Source organism: Sciurus carolinensis, chromosome X, assembly GCF_902686445.1.
Source record: "Sciurus carolinensis chromosome X, mSciCar1.2, whole genome shotgun sequence".
NCBI lineage: Eukaryota > Metazoa > Chordata > Mammalia > Rodentia > Sciuridae > Sciurus > Sciurus carolinensis.
In genome coordinates, this window is record NC_062232.1 from 94740980 (window position 1) to 94767012 (window position 26033).

Here is a 26033-nt window from a genome sequence, read left to right on the forward strand (position 1 = left end):
GTAAAGGGGATTCACATCCTGTCTAGGGTGTAGAAAGATAGATTCTAGAGACATTTTGCCTAAATTTGTATTCCGACTCTGCCACTTTCCAAATTTCCCATGGAAGGGAAAAAAAGTAATGCCTTTTCTTCACTTATTATGAGGTTCTTGGCTGACACGCCTATAACAAAAGATAGATTAACAAACAGAAAGCATAATAAATGTGTTTAACCAAAGTTTTACATGATGTGGGAAACTTCAGAATCTAAGATTCAAAGATGGAGGGAAAACTGTATATTTTTATGCCAAGTCTGATCAAAGAAGTGGATAGTTGTGGAGGAACCTAATGGGACAAAATGGGTATGGTTTGATGGTAATAAATGGAGGGGTGGCAGGGGAGGATTCAAGTAAGGTGTTTTTGTTCAGATTCTTTGTTTCTATGACATTCCTTCCTTCTAGTTTGGAGCAGAACACCTGTCACATAAAGGTCTACAAGGGAAAATGAGGAAATCAGAGAGTAAACGTCTTAAATTTTATGGCTTACTTCAGGAGAGAAAAAATCTGGTCTGTATGATCCACTTCATGAAAAAAGGGGTCTGGGAGAAGGTCAGGGAGATCATCTTACCTCTGTGGCCTTCCCAATCTCTTGGCTGAAACTTCTCAGCCTGCCATGGTGCCATACTTTGGAATATGGTGTTTGAGGACTGACGGTGATCTCAAGCAAACTACTTCACCTCTATTTACGATTGAAATTGTTTACTATATTGAAGGCATTTAGGATAGGGGTTGATGGATGGTAAGTAGGTACTTACACAATGATAGCTGTTATTATTTTCTTTTAAGGATTGTAATGTGAAAGTGGGATTAGACTCCACCCCTCCCCACAAGAGTGTTCTAAAATAGTAACAGAAAGCTATAAGGGGTTATAATTGCATTTGAACAGGAAAAAAGAGAGAGAAATCTCGCCTTATTCCTTGCTATATATCTAGTATTTAGAATCATGTGAGCAACTGAGTAGGCACCAAATAGTTCTTGAAAGAATTTGTTGAGTGAAAGAGCTTCAGAAAATGCTAGTTACCTTCTGGATTCCCCCACCCAAATCTAATCTCTTTATCTACCCCAGAGAAACACTTGAACATGCATAGAAGGAGTCGTGGGGAAGAACTTTTGTAGTGCTGTTTGGAATAGTGAGAAATAAAGGGGAAAATCTGAAAGAAAAATGTCAAAATAAACTGTGGTCCATACTGTAGATTAGTACATAGCCGTTAAAAAGAATGTAGTAAGTCTTTATGGCAGGGAAAGTTTCCCAAGCCATATTGTTCAATAAAAATGGCAAAAAAGTAATATTATGTATGTTTTATGACTATTTAATATATATTGCTAAGCATAGGAAAAGGCCAGGAAGAACAATAGAAAATTGAAATGGAGCATACCTCTGTTAAAGGAATCAGATGCAATGGAGAGTGAGACAGAGTAAGGTGTATTAATCTTATCTTTGAGACCCTGACCATTTTTGGAAGCTCTGCCTCTAAAGTGGTTAATTCCCTGTTACTGAACATGGTTATGGAGAGGCCAGAGGATGTTACCGAGAGGAATCAACACTAAATGATTTTCACAATTCTTCCTCAACCTGCCCGATAATTCAAATTCACAGGTAAATACAGCCTGTGCAGATGAAAGGTCATTTCTCAGAGTGTCTTTGTAAATTGAGGGGTGGGGGAGAGTCATGAACTCTTCTCCTTTCTTCTCTTAGATATCCCTTTCCTCCAAGGCCACCTGAGAAACCTTGCAGAGCAAAACAGTTTAGGAACTAACACCTTTAAAGGTCTCTCGGAATTTGAATAGATTGAAATTGCCTGAGGGAATGTGTTTTCTGAACGGTTTTTGATAAACCATTCAAAGAAAAAGAGTAAGAGTCCTTCAAATGACTCTCTATACGAAGTTTCCTCCTGATGAAACACCTATTTGCAGATATTATTCTTAACCCTTCAATTCAGGATTTAGAAATGAAGAAAAATAAAAAATACAAAAGAATAAAATGAACAATAACAGAAAAAAGAGTATTATCTTTTGAGGGTCTGGAAATCACTTCAGGAGCTAACAGGAGGCTGAAGTGTCCCAGTGTCCCACCAGAATCTTAGAGCTTCTTTTAAAAACTAGACAGAGACCATGACAAGGAGCAACATTTATCTATCTATAGACAATCTTTTTCATAGTCAGATATGATGCAATGACCTTTTAACTGCAAAACAAACAAGGAAACAAAACTGGGGTTATTTTATTCTTCATGTAATACTTCTGTAGAAAGAGGAAGATCTAAGTGCATCCAAAACCTGATGATTTTGTTGTTGTCTCACAGGTTTTTTGTTTGTTTATATGTTTTTCTGCAATGCTGGGGATGAAACCCAGGTCCTTGCACATTCTAGGTAAGCCCTCTACCACTGAACCACATCTCCAGCCCTGCAGTGACGTTTCCAAATCTCGTGGCCAATGTAGCAGTAAAAGAGGGAAAATAAAAATCTTCCATAGATTGAAAGAATTGCCTCGATCATCTTTTCAGCCTCTCCTCTTCCAAAGAGCAAATGTTAGAGTAGGAAGGCTGCCTATGGGTTGTGTTTATGTTATACAATAGTTTTTAATTCTCAAACTCTAAAACCTCAGAATTAAGCAGATTTCCAGGACTCAGAAACAAAAATGAGTGGAACAAAGGCAGCAAGCCTGCCCACCCAGTGGAAAAGAGGTGGTAATAGCAGCCTGCAGCATTTCAGGTCTTTTCAATAGTGCCCAATGCCCCTAGGAAACAGAATCTAACAGGAAATTGCCAATTAAAACATGAAGTCAGAATTGCAGATTTTCTAAACAGGTGATTTTTCTGGCATGTTTTTAGGCTACTCCGAACCCGAACCAGACTTCAGTCCCTGAATTGGGTGGCATATGGGGAAAATATAATTTGCAAAGGGAAGTTAAATTTGTTTCCATTTGAAGTTTCACAGGACCTGGGACTGATTAGTTCTTTCTTATGGAAAGCATAAAACGAGAGAATCAAGGTAATGATCATTAGTGAAATGTGATACACATTGGTATTCTGTAACCAGCCCAACTACAGGTGATTAATCATTAAGGCAATCATTTATTCTTTACTATTTTTAGGAATCTCAGATATTTCCATTATAAATGCACAATAATGAAAGTGCCTCTTTAGAAGCAGCTGACTATTAAATGGGTTATGAGCTAAATCAAATACAAATCACCTAACATTTTAACTGTCATTTCCACACAAAAGAGTGCATTGGATTTTAATATAATATTTGATATATTTACTAGAATATTAATATTTAATATAATATTTAATTATATTTAAAATAGTATATAAATAATGCATTGATATTTTAAATGAGAGAAAGCTATGCAGATCTCTAAGTAAGACAATAATTGCTTTTACTAGCCATTAGGGGCAAAATTAGATGAAGAATTTCAGTGTGTCCCAGAAGAAGTTAAAAATCAGAACTTTTAATTTTTAAAATCTTTTCAGAGGTACCATTAGAAATGTTATTGATAAAATGTAGGAGCTTTTACTAGTTTCACAATATGCAGATATGCTAAATAAGTGACAAATGAGGATTCATAATTTTTATATGATTATTCATGAAAAGAGTCCATAAATTATTAAGTATTAAATATTTCTTTTTCACTTGTTCTGTTTCTTCCATGTTCTCATTATAATAGTAGAAAAATATAACTGGGGGCCATCTAGTGGTCAAAGCAGTACATTTTTTTCCTTGGGCTTTGAAACAAATTCCTAGTTTTCCAGAATTGTATTCTATCTCTTTTGCTGTCAAAACAAGGAAGGTAAACGTGATTTCTGATATGATAGGAATCCCTTAGTAGATGTCTCCTCTATTGAACTATTTGAATATTAGACTTTATAATTTGTTAAGGAATGGTGGGAGCTGTGGGGACTGGGGAGGATTTAAGAATAATAACAAAACCTTCCAGTGGAGAGGACTTTTGTTAATCAGTTCAGTGTTTCAGGAATTTCCTTAGGAAAAGTGCTTAGCTTTTACAGTTTTGTAAGGAATTGTTTTTGAGTGTGGGTTTAAAATTGCACTTACTACCAATCTGACTGACATTGCAAATCAATTGAGAACAGAGCTGAGAAGTTTAGCAGGTACTCACCTAAACTGCTGGTCCTTTAAAGCTGAGCTAATATGTCTTCTGACTATTATTGCCCCTGATGTACCTGACGACTGTCAGAGTGAGAGGTAGATGGCAATTATCTATATATATAGGCATATGCATGTGCTTAGTTTTTATAGAAATTTAGACAAATTGTCTAACCAAAATCTTGCTAGGGATTTAAGAAGTATAGGGGATTTTGTTGTTGTTGTTGTTAATTTTTTTTTTTTTTTTTTTTTTTTTGGCCGTACTGGGGATTGAACCCAGGGGCACTAAACCACTGAACACATCCCCAGCCTTTTTCTGGGTAGGGGAAGGGAGCGACTGGGTCTCACTAAGTTGTTAAGGGCCTCACTAAGTTGCTGAGGCGGCCTGGAATTTGTGATCTTCGTGCCTCAGTCTCCTGAGTCACTGGGATTACAGGTATGCACCATAATGATGGACAAGAACTGTAGGTATTTCTGCTGTCCTTTCTCTCTCTTTTTTCTCCTCTCTCTCTCTCTCTCTCTCTCTCTCTCTCTCTCACCCTCCCTGTCATAATATGCATTGAACTGGGGACCGCAAATGTGTGGCAGCTCTCCCCTACTAAGCTATATCTCCAGCCCCTGTTTTTCTATTTCCCCAAAATAATTAGTTAACAATCTCTTGTATATACTCGTAAATGTTATGACTATAGCAGTGTAAAATTTATTATATGAAGAGTATCACACATACTATCTTGCTTCCCTCCCACCACATATGTATTTCAAAGACCCTTTCCTAAATGTATATAAAGAGCAGGCTTCTTGTCTTTGAATGGCTCAAAATACTCTATTTCATAATTCATTTAGCAAGTCTTTTATTGACTGCCATTTAATTTGTTTTTAATATTTAGCTAGCATTAAGAAAATACAGAAATAGCATCCCCATACATATTTCTTTGCTTACATATGACAGTAATTTCAGGGAGCGAAACTATGGTATAAATTAAATTTTGATTTTTGAAATCAGATTTTCAAATTAATCATAGAAAGATATTTAATGTAGTTTTGTCACCATGATGATACCAGATGAGGCCTGCCATATGACCTGTCACTGTCCATTTCTACATGCTAGTGCAGTTGAAACACATACAGATAAGTGATAATAAGAGGTTGATCAGAAAGCTGAAGAAATACTAGTGTTTCTCCCTCATACTATCAAAGACACGGTTAAACCCCAGTAAAGTGAAAATCCGTGCACTCGGCAAAGAATGGAACTGGAAATGTAGGTGCCAGTGGGATTTTAATATTCATGCTATAGTTTGGTTCTTTTCTTTTCTTTCTTTCTTTTCTTTCTTTCTTTCTTTCTTTCTTTCTTTCTTTCTTTCTTTCTTTCTTTCTTCTTTCTTTCTTCTTTCTTTCTTCTTTCTTTCTTTCTTTCTTTCTTTCTTTCTTTCTTTCTTTCTTTTCTTTTCTTTTCTTTCACTGCAGATTGAACCCAGGAGTGCTCTAAAACTGAGCTCCATCTGAAGCCCTTCTAAGAAGTGGAGCCAGGTGGGAGTTCTTCTGGTCATTGGGGACATGCCCTTAAAGGGGATAGTGAGACCCTCTCCCTTTCTTTCTTCTTTTCCTATTTTTTGGGCCATGAGGTGAGTGCATTTACTCTACAACATGTTTCTAACATGATGTGCTGCCTGACTACAGGCCCCCAAACAATGGAGCCAACCAATCATGAACTGAAACCTCCAAAATTGTGAGCCAAAAAAACCTTTTCTCTTTATAAGTAGATTATCTCAAGCTAACACAGTTCATATTGATATTTTCTTCTATAATTTGCATAATTTATAATAGGTATTAGAAGGCATCCTTTCTAGGTATTTATGCTATAAAAATGTCTTTCACATTAAAACAATTCCCATTCAATCTTTTTTTGGGGGGCGGGGCACTGGGGATTGAACCCAGAAGGGCTTAATCACTGAGCCACATCCCAGTCCTTTTTTTTAATTTTATTTAGAGAAAGGGTCTTACTGAGTTGCTTAGGGCCTTACTAAGTTGCTGAAGCTGGCTTTGAACTCATGATCCTCCTGCCTCAGCCTCCTGAGCCACTGGGATTATAGACATGAGTCACCTCGCCTGGCTCCTTTCAATCTTTGAGTAAGAATTATTTCTTAATAATCAAATGTTACTTACAAGTATTGAATATTAGTTGAATTATGGTTTTAAATGGTTAAATTTGCCAGGCACAGTGGTGCACACCTGTAATCCCAGCAGCTCAGGAGGCTGAGGCAGGAAGATCACGGAGTTCAAAGCCAGCCTCAGCAACTTAGAAAGGCCCTAAGCAACTTAGTGAGAACATGTCTCAAGATTAAAAAATAAAAATAAAAATGGCTGGGGATGTGGCTCAGTGGCTAAGTGCCCCTAGGTTCAATCCCTGGTACCAAAAAAAAAAAAAAAAAAAAAAAAGGCAAAATATAACTTTCACAATTTGTGGGCCAAAGGAAACATTTTAAGCTATTAATCCCCCCCCCCCTTCAGTGCTCAGGCTCAAATCCAGGGCCTAGCACATGCTAGGTAAGCACCCTACCCCTGAATTTCACTACATCACCAGTAAAGCTCTTTTTAAAAAAAATTGCATTATACTTTCCTGATTTTGGTGGTGGGGGATAAGTTTTTTTTTTTTTTTTATTGTAAACAAATGGGATACATGTTGTTTCTCTGTTTGTACATGGAGTAAAGGCGTACCATTTGTGTAATCATAAATTTACATAGGGTAATGTTGTTTGATTCATTCTGTTATTTTTTTCCCTTCCCCCCCACCCCTCCCACCCCTCTTTTCCCTCTGTACAGTCCTTCCTTCCTCAATTCTTGCCCCCCTCCCTAACCCTAACACTAACCCCTCTCACCCCCCCATTATGTGTCACCATCCACTTATCAGCGAGATCATTCGTCCTTTGGTTTTTTGAGATTGGCTTATCTCACTTAGCATGATATTCTCCAATTTCATCCATTTGCCTGCAAATGCCATAATTTTATTATTCTTTATAGCTGAGTAATATTCCATTGTATATATATGCCACAGTTTCTTTATCCATTCATCAATTGAAGGACATCCAGGTTGGTTCCACAATCTGGCTATGGTGAATTGAGCAGCTATGAACATTGATGTGGCTGTATCTCTGTAGTATGCTGATTGTCCTTTGAGTATAGGCCAAGGAGTGGGATAGCTGGGTCAAATGGTGGTTCCATTCCAAGCTTTCTGAGGAATCTCCATACTGCTTTCCAGAGTGGCTGCACTAATTTGCAACCCCACCAGCAATGTATAAGTGTACCTTTTTCCCCACATCCTCGCCAACAACTATTGTTGCTTGTGTTCTTGATAATTGCCATTCTAATTAGGGTGAGATGGAATCTTAGGGTAGTTTTGATTTGCATTCCTCTTATTACTAGAGATGTTGAACATTTTTTCATATATCTGTTGATTGCTTGTAGATCTTCTTCGGTGAATGTCTGTTCATTTCCTTAGCCTATTTGTTGATTGGATTATTTGTATTCTTAGTGTAATAAGTTTTTTAATATATAATAGTTTTAAAGTAATATTTAAAGTACATATAGCCAGCCACATGTGGTGGCTCACACCTGTAATCCTAGTTATTCAGCAAGATCACAGTAGGATCACAAGTTTGAGACAAGCCTTGATAACTTAGTGAGCTTCTGTCTCAAAATAAAAAATAAAAAAGGCTAGGAGTGTGAAAGTAAGCATATGTTTTAATGCCCAGTGTATACCAAGTACCAGTTCAGCACTTAGAATATATTTGTATTCAATAAATACTTGCTGAGTTAATTAATACTTCAAATCAGTCTACAGTGAATTTAAAAGTAAATTCTTGTATTTGCATTTCATTATCATGAGTAGTGCTTACTATTACGTCAATTCACCTACCAATTGCACCAACTAGAACACTCACCAGCTCAATTTAAATGTGGCCAAATTAGTCTAACATGCACAAGAATAATTTTTAATTGATGGATATTGCAGAGGGAGTGACACTGGATTATTTTGCTACATCTGCTTTCTTGTCCAAATCAAGTGCTTCTTTTACTGTCTAATGTATAATAAATTTTCCCTGAGATATTACTGTGAAAAAACTATCAGAAACTAGTTTAAAATTACTATGATACTTAATAGCAACAGTTACAAAATTTGAGCATTTACTATGTGCCAGCCACTCGACTGAGTATTTATTTTATTTAAAATAAAAATCATACCATTTAATCATCTGCAGAATCCTATGAGATGTGGTATTACCCCGTTTTAAGTGTGAAGGCTTAAAGGAGTTAACTAGCATTCGTTAAGGTTAGACAGTACAGGGGAAGAATTAAAATACAGATCTGTCCAATTTTCAGACTGTTTCTAACAAATACTCAGTTGCACTTCACTATGTCAAAGTAGAAAGAGGGGATGCAGAAGAGGAGAATGCTATTTTAAGAACTCACTTGGTTTAGTAGGTAATCTTTAAGAATATGGTTGAGCACCTACTGGTTATTTAAAGGTTCCTAAGGCCAGAGCTTAGAACATAGCACCCCAAACTCTATTGTTTTGGCATACTGAGTAGTTTGAACTGAAAGAAACTGAAGGGACTTCAGAAACAAGGTCTTTCTTATCTTCTCCTATCTTCCTTTTCCCTGTTTCCCTATCTCCCCAAAGAAAGTCCATAGAAATAGAACCCCTCCCTCCCAAAGACAGCCATAAAACCTAGAAAGGTTACATTCTCCCTTCTTCCTTGAAGACCCTCATTTCAGAGAGGTCCTTCCCCATACCCAGGAGAAAGGAATGCTAGACAATGAGGCCTTGCTGACTTTCCACTCATAGTCAATTTCTATTAGTTCATACCCTTTCATCCAATCACATTTCTGCATGATGGTTAGATCAAATCTAAGCATAAAAACAGTTTCTCTGGGTGTTGAGATCTTCATTTCTGAAAGCTCCTGTGTCATGTAAAATTTTTTATTAAGTAAATTTTTATGGTTTCGTCTCTGAATCTGCCTTTGTTGGTTTTATTTTCAGACCTATCCAGGAACCCTAGGAGAGATGAAAAAGCTTTCCTCCTGTATCCTACCTTTTTACTTTATTTTATAATAATAGTTGTCATTTCTTGAACATTTACTATCAGTCTGGCAGAATTTTAAAGTTTTAAAGATCTATATTAGTGCTGGGTGCTATGGCAGGCACCTGTAATCCCAGCAACTGGGGAGGCTGAGGCAGGAGGATGGCAAGTTCAAAGTCAGTCTCAGCAACTTAGTGAGGCCCTAAGCAACTTAATGAGAGTCTGTCTCAAAATAAAATACAAAAAGGGTTAAGGGTTAGGGATGTAGTTCAGTGGTTAAGTGCCCCTGGGTTTAATCCCTGGTACCAAAAAAAATGTATGTGTATATATATATACATTTATATACACATATATATATACATTTATATATACATAAATGTATGTGTGTGTTTATATATATATATATAAATACACGCATATACATACATATATATAATATATAATTTAATTATTATCTCTCTATGAAGGAGATATTATTATAATCATTTCCAAATTCAGGATTGGGGAAGCTGAGGCACAGAGAGTAGGTACTTTGGTGAAGGTCATGCCAGCTACTAGGCAGGGCAGGCACTTTTAGGGGCAGGCTTCTATACTTGTAGAGATTGGGGAGCTGCTGCTCCTTTAAAGACTGTTAACACGTCTTCTAAGTTGTTTTTCTTTTTGTTTCAGCAATGACTTTTTGGAGAAATTTGCAAGGATTAAATTCTATGCTCTCGATTATGCCTGCCATCCATCTTTCCTTTTTCTTTTCTTTTCTTTTCTTTTTTCTTTTCTTTTCCTTTTCTTTTCCTTTCCCTTTCTCTCTCTCTCTCTCTCTCTCTCTCTCTCTCTCTCTCTCTCTCTCTCTCTTCCTCCCTTTCTTTCTTTCTTTCTTTCTTTCTTTCTTTCTTTCTTTCTTTCTTTCTTTCTTCTTGTGTGATTAACCTCCAACTGAGCATGCTCAGGAAATGTGCCCGTCTCTGCACGTGATGATGAGTCTTCCCAGTGTTACAGGGTTGGGGACTTCCGGGAAACTGAGGTAGCACAAAGACCCCCACTTCCCTTTGAACCTTGATTCTTGTGATCAAGCCAGAAAGATTTCAGACATGTTGCTCATATTAATGGTCAAGAGTTTATTGAAGGGATAGGAATGGGTAAAAGGGACTATTTCAAGGGAGAGAGTGTCTCTCAGAGAGGAGAGGGGGAAGGTGTGCCTTTCCTGTCCTTGTCTTATTGGTGGTATCAGGGAAAGTTTCCAGAGAGTCTGGACCAGGTTGACCTCTTGACTTTTGACCAACAGCAGAGTAACATCAGACTTTCAATTCCCTCCTGCCATGACAACTCTAAGTCACCTTGGCCCATGCTGACTGGTTCTAATTGGATTTTTAACCATAAATTTCTACAGATTTTATGGTTAGGAGGAATTATCCTTATCTCCCTGCGTTTCTGGATCTGGCCTGTGAAAAGGGTCACAAAAGTCTCCCCCTTCAGGGCAACTTATTGAAATTATTTCAGGCCTTCATTTCTCCTGCAAATAGCAGATAGTTTGCTGAGCAATGTGACATAGCCTGTCCACATAAGCCGGGCAGGACTGCAGGTAAATTGTTTCTTGGAAAAGAAAGCATATGGGGGTTGTATGTGCAAAAGGATGGGAGGCAGACCTTAACAGGTTCAGAGAAGACTCCAGCGCCATTGGGACCCACTTTCCAGATGGGAAAGTGGCCCTCAGTTACAGAGGGTATTTTGGTTTTATAGGGTACAAAGATTAATCATTGAAAGCCATATATGTGCAGTTTTGACCGCCAGGGGCTGCTTGTACAGGTTAAAACTTTAATTTAGGAGGGTAATTATGAAAAGGTTGAAACTCATTGTTCCTACTCTGGGATCCATTGTTTCCTAGAGTTTTAGAATTTGCTGTGCCTCCATTTAGGGCTAATTTGCGATGGGGGAAGGTCTAAGTTTAGGGCCCATTGTTATTAGGAAAGGGTACCCTCGGAGAGGTTTAATGTTTGGCCAATTTCCCCTCCCTCCTCCCGAGCCACACTGTCCCTCCATTTTTCTTCGGGAGCTGTCTTTTAGGAATATTATTTTCCATAACCCTTCAGGGGTCAGCCCAGTGGACCCATTTTATAGAATTATTCTCTCAACCTCGTGTTTCCACCATCCTCATCTGTCTTTGCAAATTAACTCCAGTGCTCTGCTTTTTTGCTGTAGGTAATAAACCTCTCTCTACTCCTTTATTTCCTGGTTATGCTTGTTGGTTTTACACTCACCAAGAGGCAAATTCATTGCATTTGGTCACAGTCACCTAGACGCTAATTGGCAGAACGGGTATGTGAAACATCACAATCTAGACTACATATTTTAAACTTACATATAGCATCCTGAGCTACAGAAAGGAACTGGGCCTTGGGGTTTCTGTGGGAAGAAGGTGGAGATTAATTAAGGAAGGGTAAGGGAAGAGAAAACAGTATAATGAATAAAAGTTTTCTTGTTATGTAGATAAAAGTCTCTCAGGTGATAAAAGTTGGTAGTAGCTCTTTTCCTGGTACAGATGCCTTTATTAATGTAAATTTCCTTTAGGACAAAGATTTCTCTTACTAAAAGTCACCTTTTCTAGCCACTCCTATGTCTTGCAGTTTCTCAAAGTAACCAGCTGCAAAAGATCAATATTCCTAAAAGACAGAGTTTGCAGTGATATGTTGTTTACTTCAAGTAATATTTTGGGTGATTTATCTTGAGCCCCAACAAAGCCAGCATATTCCTCCTGTTGGAACATACCAGTGAGGAGAAGTAAAGATCTAGGTAAACTGTTTGCTCTCCAGTGAGGAAAAATTAAAAATGAAATGAAAGGTGATTATCTCAGAAAGGTAACTTCGGGATCTTAGTGAAAAGAGTAAATTGGGGCTGGGGGGTGTAGCTCAATGGCTACACCTAGCATGCACCGAGAGGCCCTGACCTCAATTCCCAACACCACAATATTCAAAAATTTAAAACAACAACAATGGAAAAAGAATTAATTGCTTTAATTTGCTAATCAGTAAATTATTTATTCTTTTATCAAATATTTATTGAGGGTCTACTAAGTGCCAGGCTTTGTGGGGATGTAACAGTGGTCCATTTCATGTTTTGAATATAGCTTTCTCTGCTTATTTTAAAAGGGACATGTTTTTCTTTTCCTCTTCTCTCTCTCTCTCTCCCCATCCCTAACCTGGGGGCAGGGAACAAGATTACCTAGAGTTATCTGTTCTTGAGTATAGATCCAGCACAGGAAGATATCCATCCAGGAAGTGACTATCTCCCAAATTAACAAGTAAATTTCAATATACCATCAGGAAGCACCTGTGACCCCCATCTGGCACAACTGGAATGCAGCCTTTGAAGAGCTTCTTTAAAAGCCCTCTATTCTCCCTGATGGGTAGAACCACAGCCTCTGGAACAGAAGTCTTCTGTGCTTCTCCTTTGCTAACAAAGCAATAAACCTTCTTTTTCCTTTTTCTCAAAACTATGTCTTCCTTATTAAATTGGCATAGGGGACAAAGATCAAGCTTTCGGTAACAGGGATATATACTAAACTATATTACAGTACACTAAGAGAAAAAATATCTCTGCATACTTCTTTTCATTATACAAAGCATTTTCACACAAATTCTGCCTCATTAGATCTTCAGAATCAATCTGTGCAGTAGTTTGAGTAGGTGCTTTTAATCATTATTATATAATGCAAATTAGAAACTGCTTTTCCTAAAAGCACTGACCACCACAAGTTCAGTATTCTAATTGGGTATCATAAAGTAAACAATGGGAAAAATGAGGCAGGGTTTTCAATCAGGTCCATAGGGGAGGGGAACACCTCACAACTCAACATAAAAGGCAAGCATCTCCTAATATGAGGACCCAGATCCCCTCTCTCTTTTTCTTGGCCTGCTATTCTTTATGGAGTGTACTTTTTCTATTTGATGGACCATTTTTTTCTTTTGGGGGAGGGTGTTAAGGATTGAAGCCAGGGGCACTTTACCACTGAGCTACATCCCCAGTCCTTTTTTAATTTTTTTAAATTTCGAGACAGAGTATTGCTAAGTTGCTTAGGCCCTCACTTCCAATCCATCTGCCTCAGCCTCCCAAATCATTGGGATTACAGGCATCCGCCACTGAACCCAGTTGGACCGTTATTTTCTATGCTTTGTCTGTCACTTTTATGTGTCTTGCTCAATTCTTTGGAATGCCAAGAACCTGGATTCCAATTGGATAGCCCACATGTAACAGCAAGATCTGATTTATTGGAACTCTTAGAGTCAGGCCTTTGGCCTAGGACTCTGCTAAAAATTAAAGGAAGAAACTGAGAGCCAATGAGGTTGAATGCCTTGTCCAAGTTTATTAAGGTAACTAAAATGAGAGTTTGTCTCCAGACTTACATCTTTTGTTTCCAGTGTTGTGGCTGAAGATATGACACTCCAAAATATGCCTATAGGATACCAGAATATACCGCCTTAAAATATATTTCTTTATCATATTTTGAGCTGGTTATTCTAAGAAGCTAGCCACAGAAGTACCTCTGAAAAGCTGTTCTTTTATAAAAGAAATTTATGTCTGTAAAGGAAATCTACATTAGTGAAATATTTGTGTCAGAAAGAGGGTACTCTTAGACAGCTTTTATTAACCTCTGATCTTTGGTCTCTATGATGAGGCAACCTTTATTCACCATACATTTATATGGCTCACCCTTCCATAACTTGTCTACACCCTCTCCCCACTGAAGCCTCAAGCCCCTATTTCTTTCTATAACTCAAGATATTATATAAGCTTCAATCATTTGGCCCTTTTTCAAGTCTCATATTTTGTGGGATTCTCGTGCATACATATGTAATTAAATATGGTTTTTCTCCTGTTAATCTGTCTTGTATCAACTTAATTCATAGCTTAGCCAAGGAATCTAGGAAGGTGGAGGGAAGCCATTTTTATACTCCCCAAAACAAGTTAGAGTATTTTTTCCACTACCTTATGTCTGCCTCTTTTTAAACATTTATTTGATACTATGTATAAGGCAAAAGTACTCTGTTAGGTGCTGGCAATTCAAAATTTTCTGAGATCATGGGGTCCACTCACAAAATTTTGAATGTAATTGGAGAAACAATATGCCAACTTATAAAGAAGCAAAATAGTGATTTAGAATTCATGGGATAATACAGGAAATATCAAGTCAGAGGAACACAGAGAAGAAAAAGATCACTTGGGTCTGAATAATTTGGGGAAATTGATAGAATTTGAGCTAGTCTCTGAAGTAAAGGCAGGATTTAGATTTAGTGACATATTCAGGCAGGAAGAACAATACAAAAAAATCTTGTTCTGCAGGATGAGACTTAGGTCAATTTAGGATAATGACATATTGATAGTGGTAAATTCAAGCAAAGAACAAATTGTATTTCAAAGGTAAAGAATTTTTTGCTATAGAATTATTCTAAACTAAGCTTAGGTCAGTAGATAACAAATGAAGCAAGGCTTAACATTGGATCACAACAACTCCTAGCTTTCTTTTCTAATAGAGCTTTAAGTATCATATTATGATCAGTTCTCCATGTTCAAAGAAAGTGTCTAGAATTACCTCATATTGCCACTTTGATCTTAAAAATCCTTTTGAGCTATCATTCAGTCGAGAAACTCCATTGAGTATCATGTACTAGATACTAAACCGATGAGTTTGAATAAGACATTGATCTTGTCCTTGAGGAAAATCATTTTTTCTTTCTTTCTTTTTCCTTCCCCCACTTTTTTCTTTTTCTTTTTCTTTTTTTTTTTTTTGGTATTAGGGATTGAACCCATAGTGCTTACCACTGAGCTACATCATCAGTCCTTTTTAGTTTTTAAATTTTGAGACAGGGTCTCATTAAGTTGCTTAGAGCCTCACTAATTTGCTGAGGTTGGTCTCAAACTTGGGATCATCCAGTATCTACCTCTGGAGCTGCTGGGATTATAGGCATTGGTCATCACATGGGCAAAAGGAGAATCTTATGATTCACATTTTGATATGGTTTGAATGTGTCCGCCAAAGTTCATGTGTTGGAAACCTAATCCTCAATGCAACAGTTCTGAAAGGTGGAACTTTTAAGAGTTCATTAGGTCATAAGGGTGTTTTCTCTCTCTCTCTCTCTCTCTCTCTCTCTCTCATATACTCTTGCCAGTTCACCTTCCACCATGGGCTGACCTAGCAAAAAGGACTTAGTAGATGTGAACTTCTTGGCTTTGGACATCCCAGCCTCCAGAATTATATGAAATAAATCTCTGTTCTTTCTATAAATCACTCTTCGTTCACTTCTCAACATATGACAACTTGAAAATAGCAAACTCTAGCCTTGGAATTCAATCATGACATCAATAGCTTCATTGATCTCACTATATGGTTTGTAGGAAGATTATCATTTATTAAAAACATGGGGAAAAGCAGCCATGTGCAATGGTACATCCCTGTAATCCCAGTTACCCTGGAGGCTGAGGAGGACTGTGAGTTTGAAGCCACAACAATGAGCAACATAGTATGATGCAGTCTCAAAAAAAAAAAAAAAAATCACTATCCCCTCAACAGAGGAAAAATGGGGGAAAAAAAGAAAAAGAAGATCTTTGTAAATTTGGGAGGTAGTTTGTTTGTTTGTTTGATTTGGTACCAGGGATTGAACCCAGGGGTGCTTTACCACTGAGCCACATCCCCAGCCTTTTTATATTTTATTTTGAGACAGCATCTCACTAAGTTGCTTAGAGCCTTGTTAAATTACTTACACTGGTTTTGAACTTAAAATCCTCCTGCCTTAGCCTTCCAAGCATTGGGATTACAGGCTTGCTTGACTGGGAGGTAATTTTAAAGGCAAACTATATCAAATTAATCCAGGACTTTTGCCAAACGAGATATAACCATCGAACAGTAATAAATATGATAAAGTGTGTGTGTGTGTGTGTGTGTGTGTGTGTGTGTGTGTCCACATTAGCAAAGGTAAATGCTAGTGTGGTGACAGATGATTAAAATAAAAATCCTCTATGCATTATAATAGAAATATAGTTCTCACTCCAAAAAGTCCAGTTGGTAATCATGGGAAGGTATGCCCAGGTAGTTAGTCTAGAACCATGATAGAGGCTCTCTCATCTTCAACTTGAAGTTTCCAATATTACCCTGGAATTCAAATCAGATGGAAGATGCACTAAGAGAGAGTCTACTATTACACAAGAAGTTCTTATGGACCATGGACCATGGACCATGAACAGAAATAACAATTGCTTTAACCCTGTTTAACCAGAACTCAACTGTATTACCCCATCTGATTTCAAGAGAAACAGAAATATAGTCTTTGGGCAGTCATTATGCAGCCATAAATCTACCATATGGATCAGGGGCAAGAATCTTTGGTAGATGGATAGCCATCTTTGCCATAGTGTCTAATTTCTTTTAAAACGATCTGTTCAAAAACATTATTATTTGTCTACACCATTTTTTTTTATTAGAACCATTTGCTTAAGAGTGGTAAAAGATGGTAGATGTTTGCATAAATTTCAATGCCAAGAGATGATTTCTAGGCAGTACCTTCACACAAAGTTTTCTGAATATATACTATGAAACAGGCAGCAAAATGTGAAGTTTATTCTAGGTACAAGACGATGTTTCTCTATAAAAAGGTATTTTCAATGATAACTTAATAATAGCCTGTAAAAGATTCCCTTCAATGACTTTTTCTGCAGTCACAAAAGTCCACATCCAATTTAAAAGCAGGCCATTCATATCATCTGTTCAGCCTGAAAGGAATAAGTCATAGAGAACATCTTATTAGAACATCCAATGGATAAAGCATAACATAACCTGAACTGGGAACATCAGTATTTATTATACTTCTTCCAGATTTCTAGTTAATAATAAGCAAACTCCTACAATGAGAAAAAAGTCTTTGTGTCAATCATGCTGAGCTGATGCTGGAAATGACACTATTTTTGAGTCAGAAGCAATTCATGGCTGTATGAGTTGCATTGTACCCCACCTCCACTACCCCAAATTCATTGTCAAAGTCCTCTGCGCCTCAGTAGGTGACCTTATTTGGAAATATGGTTGTTGTAGATGTGATTAGTTAATGTGCAGTCATTAGGGCAGACCCTAATCTAGTATGACTGGCGTCCATAGAAGAAGGGTCAACCTGGACTCAGAAACGTGTACACAGGGAGAATGCCATATGAGGATGAAGGCAGACATCAAGGCAATGCCTCTACAAGCCATGAGGTGCCCAAATAGCCAGGAGCTCACCAGAAGCTAGGGGAAGTGCACAGAACAGATTCTCTCTCATAGCCTTTGGAAGGAACCAATCCCAACAACACCTTGATCTTGGACTTCTAGCCTTCACAACTATGAGACAATACATTTCAGTTATTTAACTCTCTGGGTTTGTGGTGCTTTGTTATGGCAACCCTAGAAAACTAATGGAAAGCTGCAGTATTACAGGATAGCGTACAGTCAGCAGAGCGGAAGTGCAATCCAGGAGTGTCAAGGATGGAGAGAGTGGTACATGTTCACTGCAACGTATGCTAACATTCTTTTTCTTTTCTTTCTTTCTTTTTTTTTTTTTTTTTGGTACCAAGTATTGAACTCAGGGACACTGGACCACTGAACCACATTTCCAGCCTATTTTGTACTTTATACTTTGTTTAGAGACAGGGTCTCACTGAGTTGCTTAGCAACTTGCTTTTGCTGAGCCTGGCTTTGAATTTGGAATCCTTCTGCCTCAGCCTTCCAAGCCACTGGGATTACAGGCGTGCGCCACAGTGCCTGGCTGCTAACATTCTTAAGCAAGAAAATATGATACCTCTAGGCAAACATAAAGGTTTTTCTTTGTATGCATGTATGGAGCAGGAGGACTGTAGGGAGATGGTAGGGGAAGCAGAGCCAAAACGTCCTATCCTGGGAATGTGAATCCCTCTAATGAATCTTTCTAATGTAGACACCACTGGAAGTTTTGCCTGCCTTTCTCATTGTCTGCTTAGATACCCAGGGCACTGAAATAGTGTGGGACCTCCTACAGCTTCATTAGGTAAAATTAGTACTGAGAAAAGGCATTTAAACCTAGTATTTTATTTATTTACTTATTTATGTTTTATGGTATTGGGGATTGATCCTGGGTCTTTGTGCATGCTAAGCAACTGCTCTACCACTAAAGCTATATCCCAGCCTAGAGTTAATATTTTCCAAGTAAAAGATTGACTTCCATTCTTGAATATATATATATTATTATATATTATATTATATTTTACATATATATTATATATTAATGTCAAGAATATCTACTACTGTCATGTCTAACTAATTAGAACAAATAAAAAAGTATCTAAAAATGGGGGCTCAGTGGTAGAGCATGTGAGGCCCTAGGTTTGATCCCAAGAGCATGTTCTCTCTCTCCATATATATATATATATATATATATACTACTTTAATTGAGTTTCTAGTGGCATGATGGTAGTATCAACTTAGATTTTTTCATTGCATGTTTAAATTGGTTTTGAATTTGTTTGGTAAATGTATTTTTAATATACTCCAATATTTTAATGGAGCCAAAATAACTACTTATTCAGTTCTTAAATAATATAAATAAAATAATCCCTACTGATGACAAAAGAGATGTTTGCTGTGTCATTCACTACCAAGTTTAAAAAATACACAGAAAAAATGGAAATTTAATATCTAATTTTCAGCAAAACTTGGTCCCAGTATATAAGGACTGGTTGCCAAAGGCACAGATCCAGGATTGCACAAAGTGAAATTCATTGAAGACTTAGAGAGAAATGTAGCTTGGTCGGCAGCAAAATAGATCCCTATATCCCAAAGCGAAGAGGAAGAAGTTTATGTGCTAAACTAGACAAAAGGAACACAATCAAACTGGAATGTATCTGGGCTTTCTCAAAAACTATTAACATGTTCAATGCCAGTTGTAAAACAATACAGGCATCAGTGGCTTGAACAACATGCCCTGCTAACTCTCTTAATGATTTTGGTTATCTTATAGGAATTAGGATACATGACAGGGTCACCTAGGTGGCAAGATAGTGGTTATGACCAAAATAGCAGTAGTCCCATCAAGCTGGATCCCTACATTCGAGATATCTAAATTTTTAAGGGCTGACTGAAATATATATGCTTTTGATAAATATTTATTTATGGCATTATAGTATCCCTGGCTTCTTGAACTTTTTTTGTTGTTAAGATTTAGTTTTTGAAAACAGAATACTAAAAACATGTGCAATTCTCCACTTATGGCTTTTTCTTTAGTTGGTTTTTGTTGTTGTTTGTTTTGGTACTAGGGATTTAACCCTAATGTGCTTTAACATTGAGCTACATTCTAGGCGTTTTTTTGTTTTTTTTTTTTTTTTTCTTTTTGAGATAGGGTCTCACTAAGTAGCTGAGGTTGGTCTCAAATTTGCCATCCTCCTGCCTCAACCTCCCAAGTCACTAGAATTACAGGTATGTATCACTGTACCCACCTCATATGCACATGTACTTTTTATCTAAAAATGTTTGTGTTTTAGTATCCCCAAGATGTAATAACTTCTTTGTTTTAACTGGTTCACATCAGGAATTGTATTTAAAAACTGAGATGAGTTTAAATTATATTTTAAATTTTTTCTTTAATTTATTGTTTTGAAATCATGTCAGACTTAAAGACTACAAAAAATTTACAAGTAATTGCTATAACCTCTTATTAAAGTCCCCCAATATTAAAATTTTACCTCACTACATTTGCATGCTCATTCTCTTTCTATACACACTGCACGCGGGCGCGCACACACACACACACACACACACACACACACACAGATTTTTCCAGAACTACTTGAGAGAAGGTTAGAGATACAATTGCCCTCTAAGTATACCAATTGTTATTTTCTTAAAACAAGGGTATTTTGCAAGGCATGGTGGCAAATGCCTGTAATCCCAGCAGCTCAGGAGGCTGAGGCAGGAGGATCGCAAGTTCAAGGCCAGGCTTAGCAACTTAGTGAGGCCCTAAGTGACTTAGAGAGACCCTGACTTAAAATAAAAAGGACCAGGGATGTGGTTCAGTGGGAAAGAACACTGGGTTCAATCCCCAGTACTAAAGCAATCAACAAACAAACCATACATATGTAATTAGATAAATAGTACACATACTGAGATCAAAATCTTAAAAATAATAAAAATAATATGTAATTTTCAGTCCTATTGAATTTTGCCGATGAATACTCTATTGCCATTTATATGAAAGGAAAAGAAAACTCTGATCCAGGATCCATTCCTGGGATCACATGTTGCTTTTCATAATCATAGCTCTTCAGTCTCCTTTAATCTAAGACATTTTTCCAGTCTCTTTTCCTTTCATAACCTTGATATTTTTGAACATTACAGGCCAGTTATTTTGCCAAAAGTCCCTCAGTTTAGGTTTACCTGATATTTCCTTTTGATTGGATCCAATTTATACATTTTGACCCATTATCACAGAATTATTATGAATTCTCATCATATCATGAAGTCCATGGTGGCAATTTGTCCCAATCCTCAGGATGTTAACTTTGGTCATTGGTTAAAGGGGTGTCTGCCAGGTTTCACTATTACACAATTACTAGTATTCCCTTTGTAAGTAATAGGTACCTTGTGGGCAGATACTTTGAGACTAATTACATAACTTATTTCCCATCATTCACAACTTTGCTGTCCATTGAAGATTTTTTTCCAGAGTCATTATTGCTGATAGTTGCCAAAAGGCCGTTTTAAAATTTGATCATTCCTTATTAGTTGGGATTCTAAAGTTGAGTATTCCTACTTTCCTACTTATTCATTTATTTATTTCACTATGTATTATGATTTCATATTTTATTCTATTGGTTATTCTGTTATGCATTATTCATTGTAATTCTCAAATCATCCCAGATTTGGCCCATGTTAGTTCTTTCAAGCTGATTTCTGTGTTCTTTTAACATGATTTTATTATTATTTGAGCATTTCCTTGTTTTCAGGTACAAGTTTGTGCAGGCTCATTTTGTACTCTCCGTGCTCCAAAACTGTCTAAGGCACCTGGTTCCTACTGGAAAACTGTATTTAGAAACCAGGGTCAGGGTGCAAGAGGCGTTCATTTATTGCTACTAGTGCATCATTGATTCTAGGTGTGTGTGTGTGTGTGCATCTGCACATATATAAAAGCTGAATTTAATACTGATGGTTTCATCCACTAAATTACAAGAGCACAGGGTTATTTTTTGTTTTCTCATGTATATATTTTAAGTTTTTATTTATTTATTTATTTACTTATTTTTGGAATAGACAAGTACCACCATACCCAGCTCCTTTCCATATTTTTAACTCCATTCATCAGGAGGGGAAAACCTGGCTCTCATTTTTCCCAATATATCTAGTTTTTGATCAGTTTTACAACATTTATATTTTAAAACTGCTAACTCAATCTATAGGGGAAAACAAATTTGCCAACTAAATATCCACTGCTTACAGTTCTAATTCTCATTGTTCAAAGGGCACATGATCAAAATACTATGTTCAAATGTACCATACCTCTACAGTGTGATACTGTTATTAACTTGAAATAGTTAGGTTCATTTATTCTGTATTTCACTTCATGTCATTTTCTTACCCAGTGCCCTTTTGTTATACTAAAATAATCAAGTAATATTTATAATTTCTTACCTAATTTGAAGTTATTTTATCACATCCATTATGCATTTAATTGTTTGATTTTGAATTTCATCCCCTAAAACCTCAAATAGTATTTGGTGTCATTGGATCCTGCATAAATGTTTTGTACTTACAGTGTTATCAGATGTAATTGCTTCTGCCAAATGAAAAAAAATTGCCATCATCATACTTATAAGATTTCCTGAATAATCTTAGTCTGAGGGCTAACTTATAGTTTTGCTGAAAGCATAAACTTATGGATTCAACAAGAGCATGATAATATTTTTCATTTTTCATATTTGCTAATGCTCTATAACATGATGTCTATTTTCATACTGGATTTAAATTTTGAGTATTGAAGACTAATTTAATGTGCTTTTCACTTTCACTGAGATCAGTATGCATTTGAGATCTATGCTGCCAATCTTTCTGTTCTTTCAATTGATATTTTTCTATCTCCAAAGAGTTTGGAAGTGTGAAAAAATATAGCATTGTTTAAGATAAAATGTGGCAACCAGGATCAAGCGACTTTTTTGTCATTAGGAAGAATTCATATAGAATAAGTTTCCTAAAATTTGAACCATCATGTCCTCTAGTAAGACTGTCTATTGTTTAATATTAAAATTATATGCTCAGGTGAACTGTTTACTTCCTGCGGTGTGGAGGCTGTGGCCACGTCCGCAGCTGTTCTTCATATCCAAGAGGATGGCCTTGGAGACTGTGCCCAAGGACCTGCGACATCTGTGAGCTTGTCTGCTGTGTTCGCTGGTCAAGACAATAGACCAGTTTGAATATGATGGCTGTGATAATTGTGAAGCATACCTACAAATGAAAGGTAATTGATAGATGGTATACGACTGCACCAGCTCTTCCTTTGATGGAATCATTGCGATGATAAGTCCAGAGGACAGCTGGGTCTCCAAGTGGCAGGGAGTCAGTAACTTTAAGCCAGGTATATATGCAGTGTCAGTCACTGGTTGCCTGCCCCAAGGAATAGTGAGGGAGCTGAAAAGTCAAGGAGTGGCCTACAAATCCAGAGACATGGCTGTAAAGACCTAGCAAGATGCAGGCTGCCAACATCTTTGCTTTCCACCTCCTTCCTCTGCTTTTTTTTGTTGTTGTTGTTGTTGTTGTTATTGTTGTGGAACTAAACAAACAGAACTTCAAATATTCCTTGCCCTCCAACTCTGAGAATCAGCAGACCATTGAGAGAGCAGCCCATCCTTTCTCTAGGCCATTTCACCCTGGGACTACTGGTGGAGGTGGAGGGATTGGGGCCGGAGGGTTCACAGAGACTGAATTGAGGGGAAAGGGTGCCAGTTTTCCTGCCCATGTCCAGGGCTGTGCCCTTGCCCATGAGCAATACTTTGGGTTAAGTTCCAATTAACATGAACCACTGGAAAATTCTTAAAACCATGACACATGACTGGTCTCCCTCTCCCTTTCTCTTATCTCGGCACAATAAGGGCTCACTTGCCCAGTAAGCAACATCCCAGCACAGCAGAGTCTCTTCTGCTCTTGTCACCTGTCTCAGCCTCCAGGGGTGCAGCCTTCCTAGTGTACTTGCTTGAGTTTCATTGGAAGGTCTGCTGTTCTGAGGCACAGTAACCCCTCAGTGTAGTCCTATAGTCTAGGGCTTATAGCCTGCCTTCTAGACCTGGCATTATCAGTCTCTCTTGAAATCTTGAAGCTTCTTAGTGTTCTTCGCCCCTTGACTTTGTTTCACACTGCTTCTTTTCCTTCTTTGTGTCTTTATTTTTACTGATCTTCCTATACCTTTGGACAGTTTTATCCTCGTCTTACATTCCCCTCTCTGGAGACCTTCCAGCCTCAGGTGGCTCCTGGGTCTTGTCTGGGAGTTTGTGCTTCTGTGGGAAGTTGGCCTTTCCTTCTCTAGCTTGGTAGGGGGCTTTGGGTAACTATGTTGGCCAAGGTGGATTGTTTTAAAATTTTAAAAATTACTGTAAATTCTCATGTATTTAAGTGTCCACAGAAATCCTATTAGTATCCCCATTTTGATTTAAGTTCATCATAAATGAGAGTGATTATACTCTATTCACCTCAGGATTCTTGTGCTAAGAAATGAAGCAATGTGCTGGGCTTGGTGGCGCATGCCTGTAATCCCAGCAGCTCAGGAGGTTGAGGCAAGAGGATCACAGGTTCAAAGTCAGCCTCAGAAACTTAGGCTGTAAAGAGTCTAGTGAGAAAAGCTGGGGCTGGGGCTCAAAGGTTAGGCACCCTTGGGTATCAAAAATAAAAAGATGAAGCAATGTGGAAATTCTGTAACAAATTTTATAACAGGTAAAATTCCAAAAAAAAAAAATTATATGCTCATCTACCTGAATTGACAGAAAGTCCATTTGGTTTAATAATTTACAGTTTAAAAAATATTTAGTTATCCTTAATGTGGAGAATAAAGTTAATCCCTAAACTAATTCATGTGTGATTTATCTGCTATATTCTCCTGAGACTAGAAGTTCCTGAACTTTTTTTTCATTTTTCACCTGTTTTTTTCAGAAATTGATTTTTTCTAAACAATTTTCTTCCTTAAGGGTTTTAAATTTTATATTTTCTGATACTGAGGTCATTGATTTTCTTTTTGACATCGGAAATAAATGACATATTAGCTAATAATTTATTCATTCTATTTTATGATGTTGAAAAATGCATATATATATATATTAAACTGATAAGAACAGATACTACATTTGATCTTAGCCAAAAGGCTGAGAAGCGATTGCATATACATATAATTCTGCTAAAGGTTAACAACAGGTTTTGTGCTCAGAAAATTCCCATAATGATAAATATACATTTGCTATAATATAATTATAGAGTATTATGTAGTAATCCTTATTTTATGACCATGTAATAGGTAATTGGTGAATTACTAATGATAAATGCATATTATTTGTTATTTACTAATTCATGTTAGAATGCAACAATAGAGTACTTAACCGAGACCTCAGTGATATCATTACAGAAGAGCAAAAATAAAAATATAAAATAAAACAAAACCACCACAAAACACCCAGCAGAGAATATGAAGCATAACATGAAATACCTAACCAGACCTGGTTTCCTTTTTTTCCTCTCTATTTTTTAATTGGTGAATTATAGTTCCACATAATGGTGGCATTTATTGTTTCATGTTACTACATGTACACAATATAACAATAAAATTTGGTCAAATCATGCCCCAGCATTTCCCCTCTTCCTCCAGACCTGGTTTTCAAATTATTAAGTAGTGAGTATTTTCTAAAAATTATATATGTGTATATATTTAATATCACATAAATATATATTTGCATCACATAAATATTGAGTTGCTTCTTTTAAAATATCAACCTTCTTATTAAAGAAATTCATATATTTGAGAAGGGTGCAGTGGCATATGCTTGTATAATTCTGTCTACTCGGGAAGCTGAGGCAGGAGGATCACAATTTCAAGACCAGCCTGAACAATTTAGTGAGGCCCTAAGCAATTTAGCAAGACCCTATCTCAAAATAAAACAAATAAATAAAAAGGACGAGTGATATAGCTCAGTGGTAAATTACCCCTGGGTTCAATCCTCAGTTCAAAAAACAAAAACCACACAAACAAAAAAAAGAAATTCATATGTTTGAAAAGATAATTTAATAGAATTGTTAACTAGATATTAAGTTGATAAATGGATAACTACTGTAATTGTTGAATTTCCCTTATATACCATAAGCTTATTGAGAAGGTTTTGTTTTTCCTTTCAATTTTAACATGGTACCTGCCCAAAGCAGTCAATAATTACCACTAACAGGGTTCCACTAGCTGAGCACAGAGGCCCTAAACAACTTGGAGAGACCCTGTCTCAAATAAAATATAAAAAAAGGGCTAGAGAAGTAGTTCAGTGGTTAAGGGTCCCTGGGTTCAATCCCTGTATCAGTAAAGAAGAGAGAAGAGAAGAGGAGAGGAGAGGAGAGGAGAGGAGAGGGGAGGGGAGGGGAGGAGAGGAGAGGGGAGGAGAGGAGAGGGGAGGAGAAAAGAAGAAAGAGGAAGGAAGGAAGGAAGGAAGGAAGGAAGGGAGGGAGGGGAAAAAAGAAAAAAGAAGAGAGAGAGATAGGGTTTCACTGGATGTCATTGTCCTACCCTGAGTCTACTGTGAAACCCTATTTGTGATCACA

General features: G+C 37.1%; 2 pseudogenes; one reads left to right on the forward strand and one right to left on the reverse strand.

The window, feature by feature from the left end:
• Positions 1 to 22580: 22580 nt before the first annotated feature.
• Positions 22581 to 22934, forward strand: LOC124971310 (transcription elongation factor SPT4-A-like; annotated as a pseudogene).
• A 1592-nt stretch (positions 22935 to 24526) lies between these two features.
• LOC124972721 (uncharacterized) lies at positions 24527 to 24613 on the reverse strand (annotated as a pseudogene).
• Positions 24614 to 26033: the final 1420 nt, after the last annotated feature.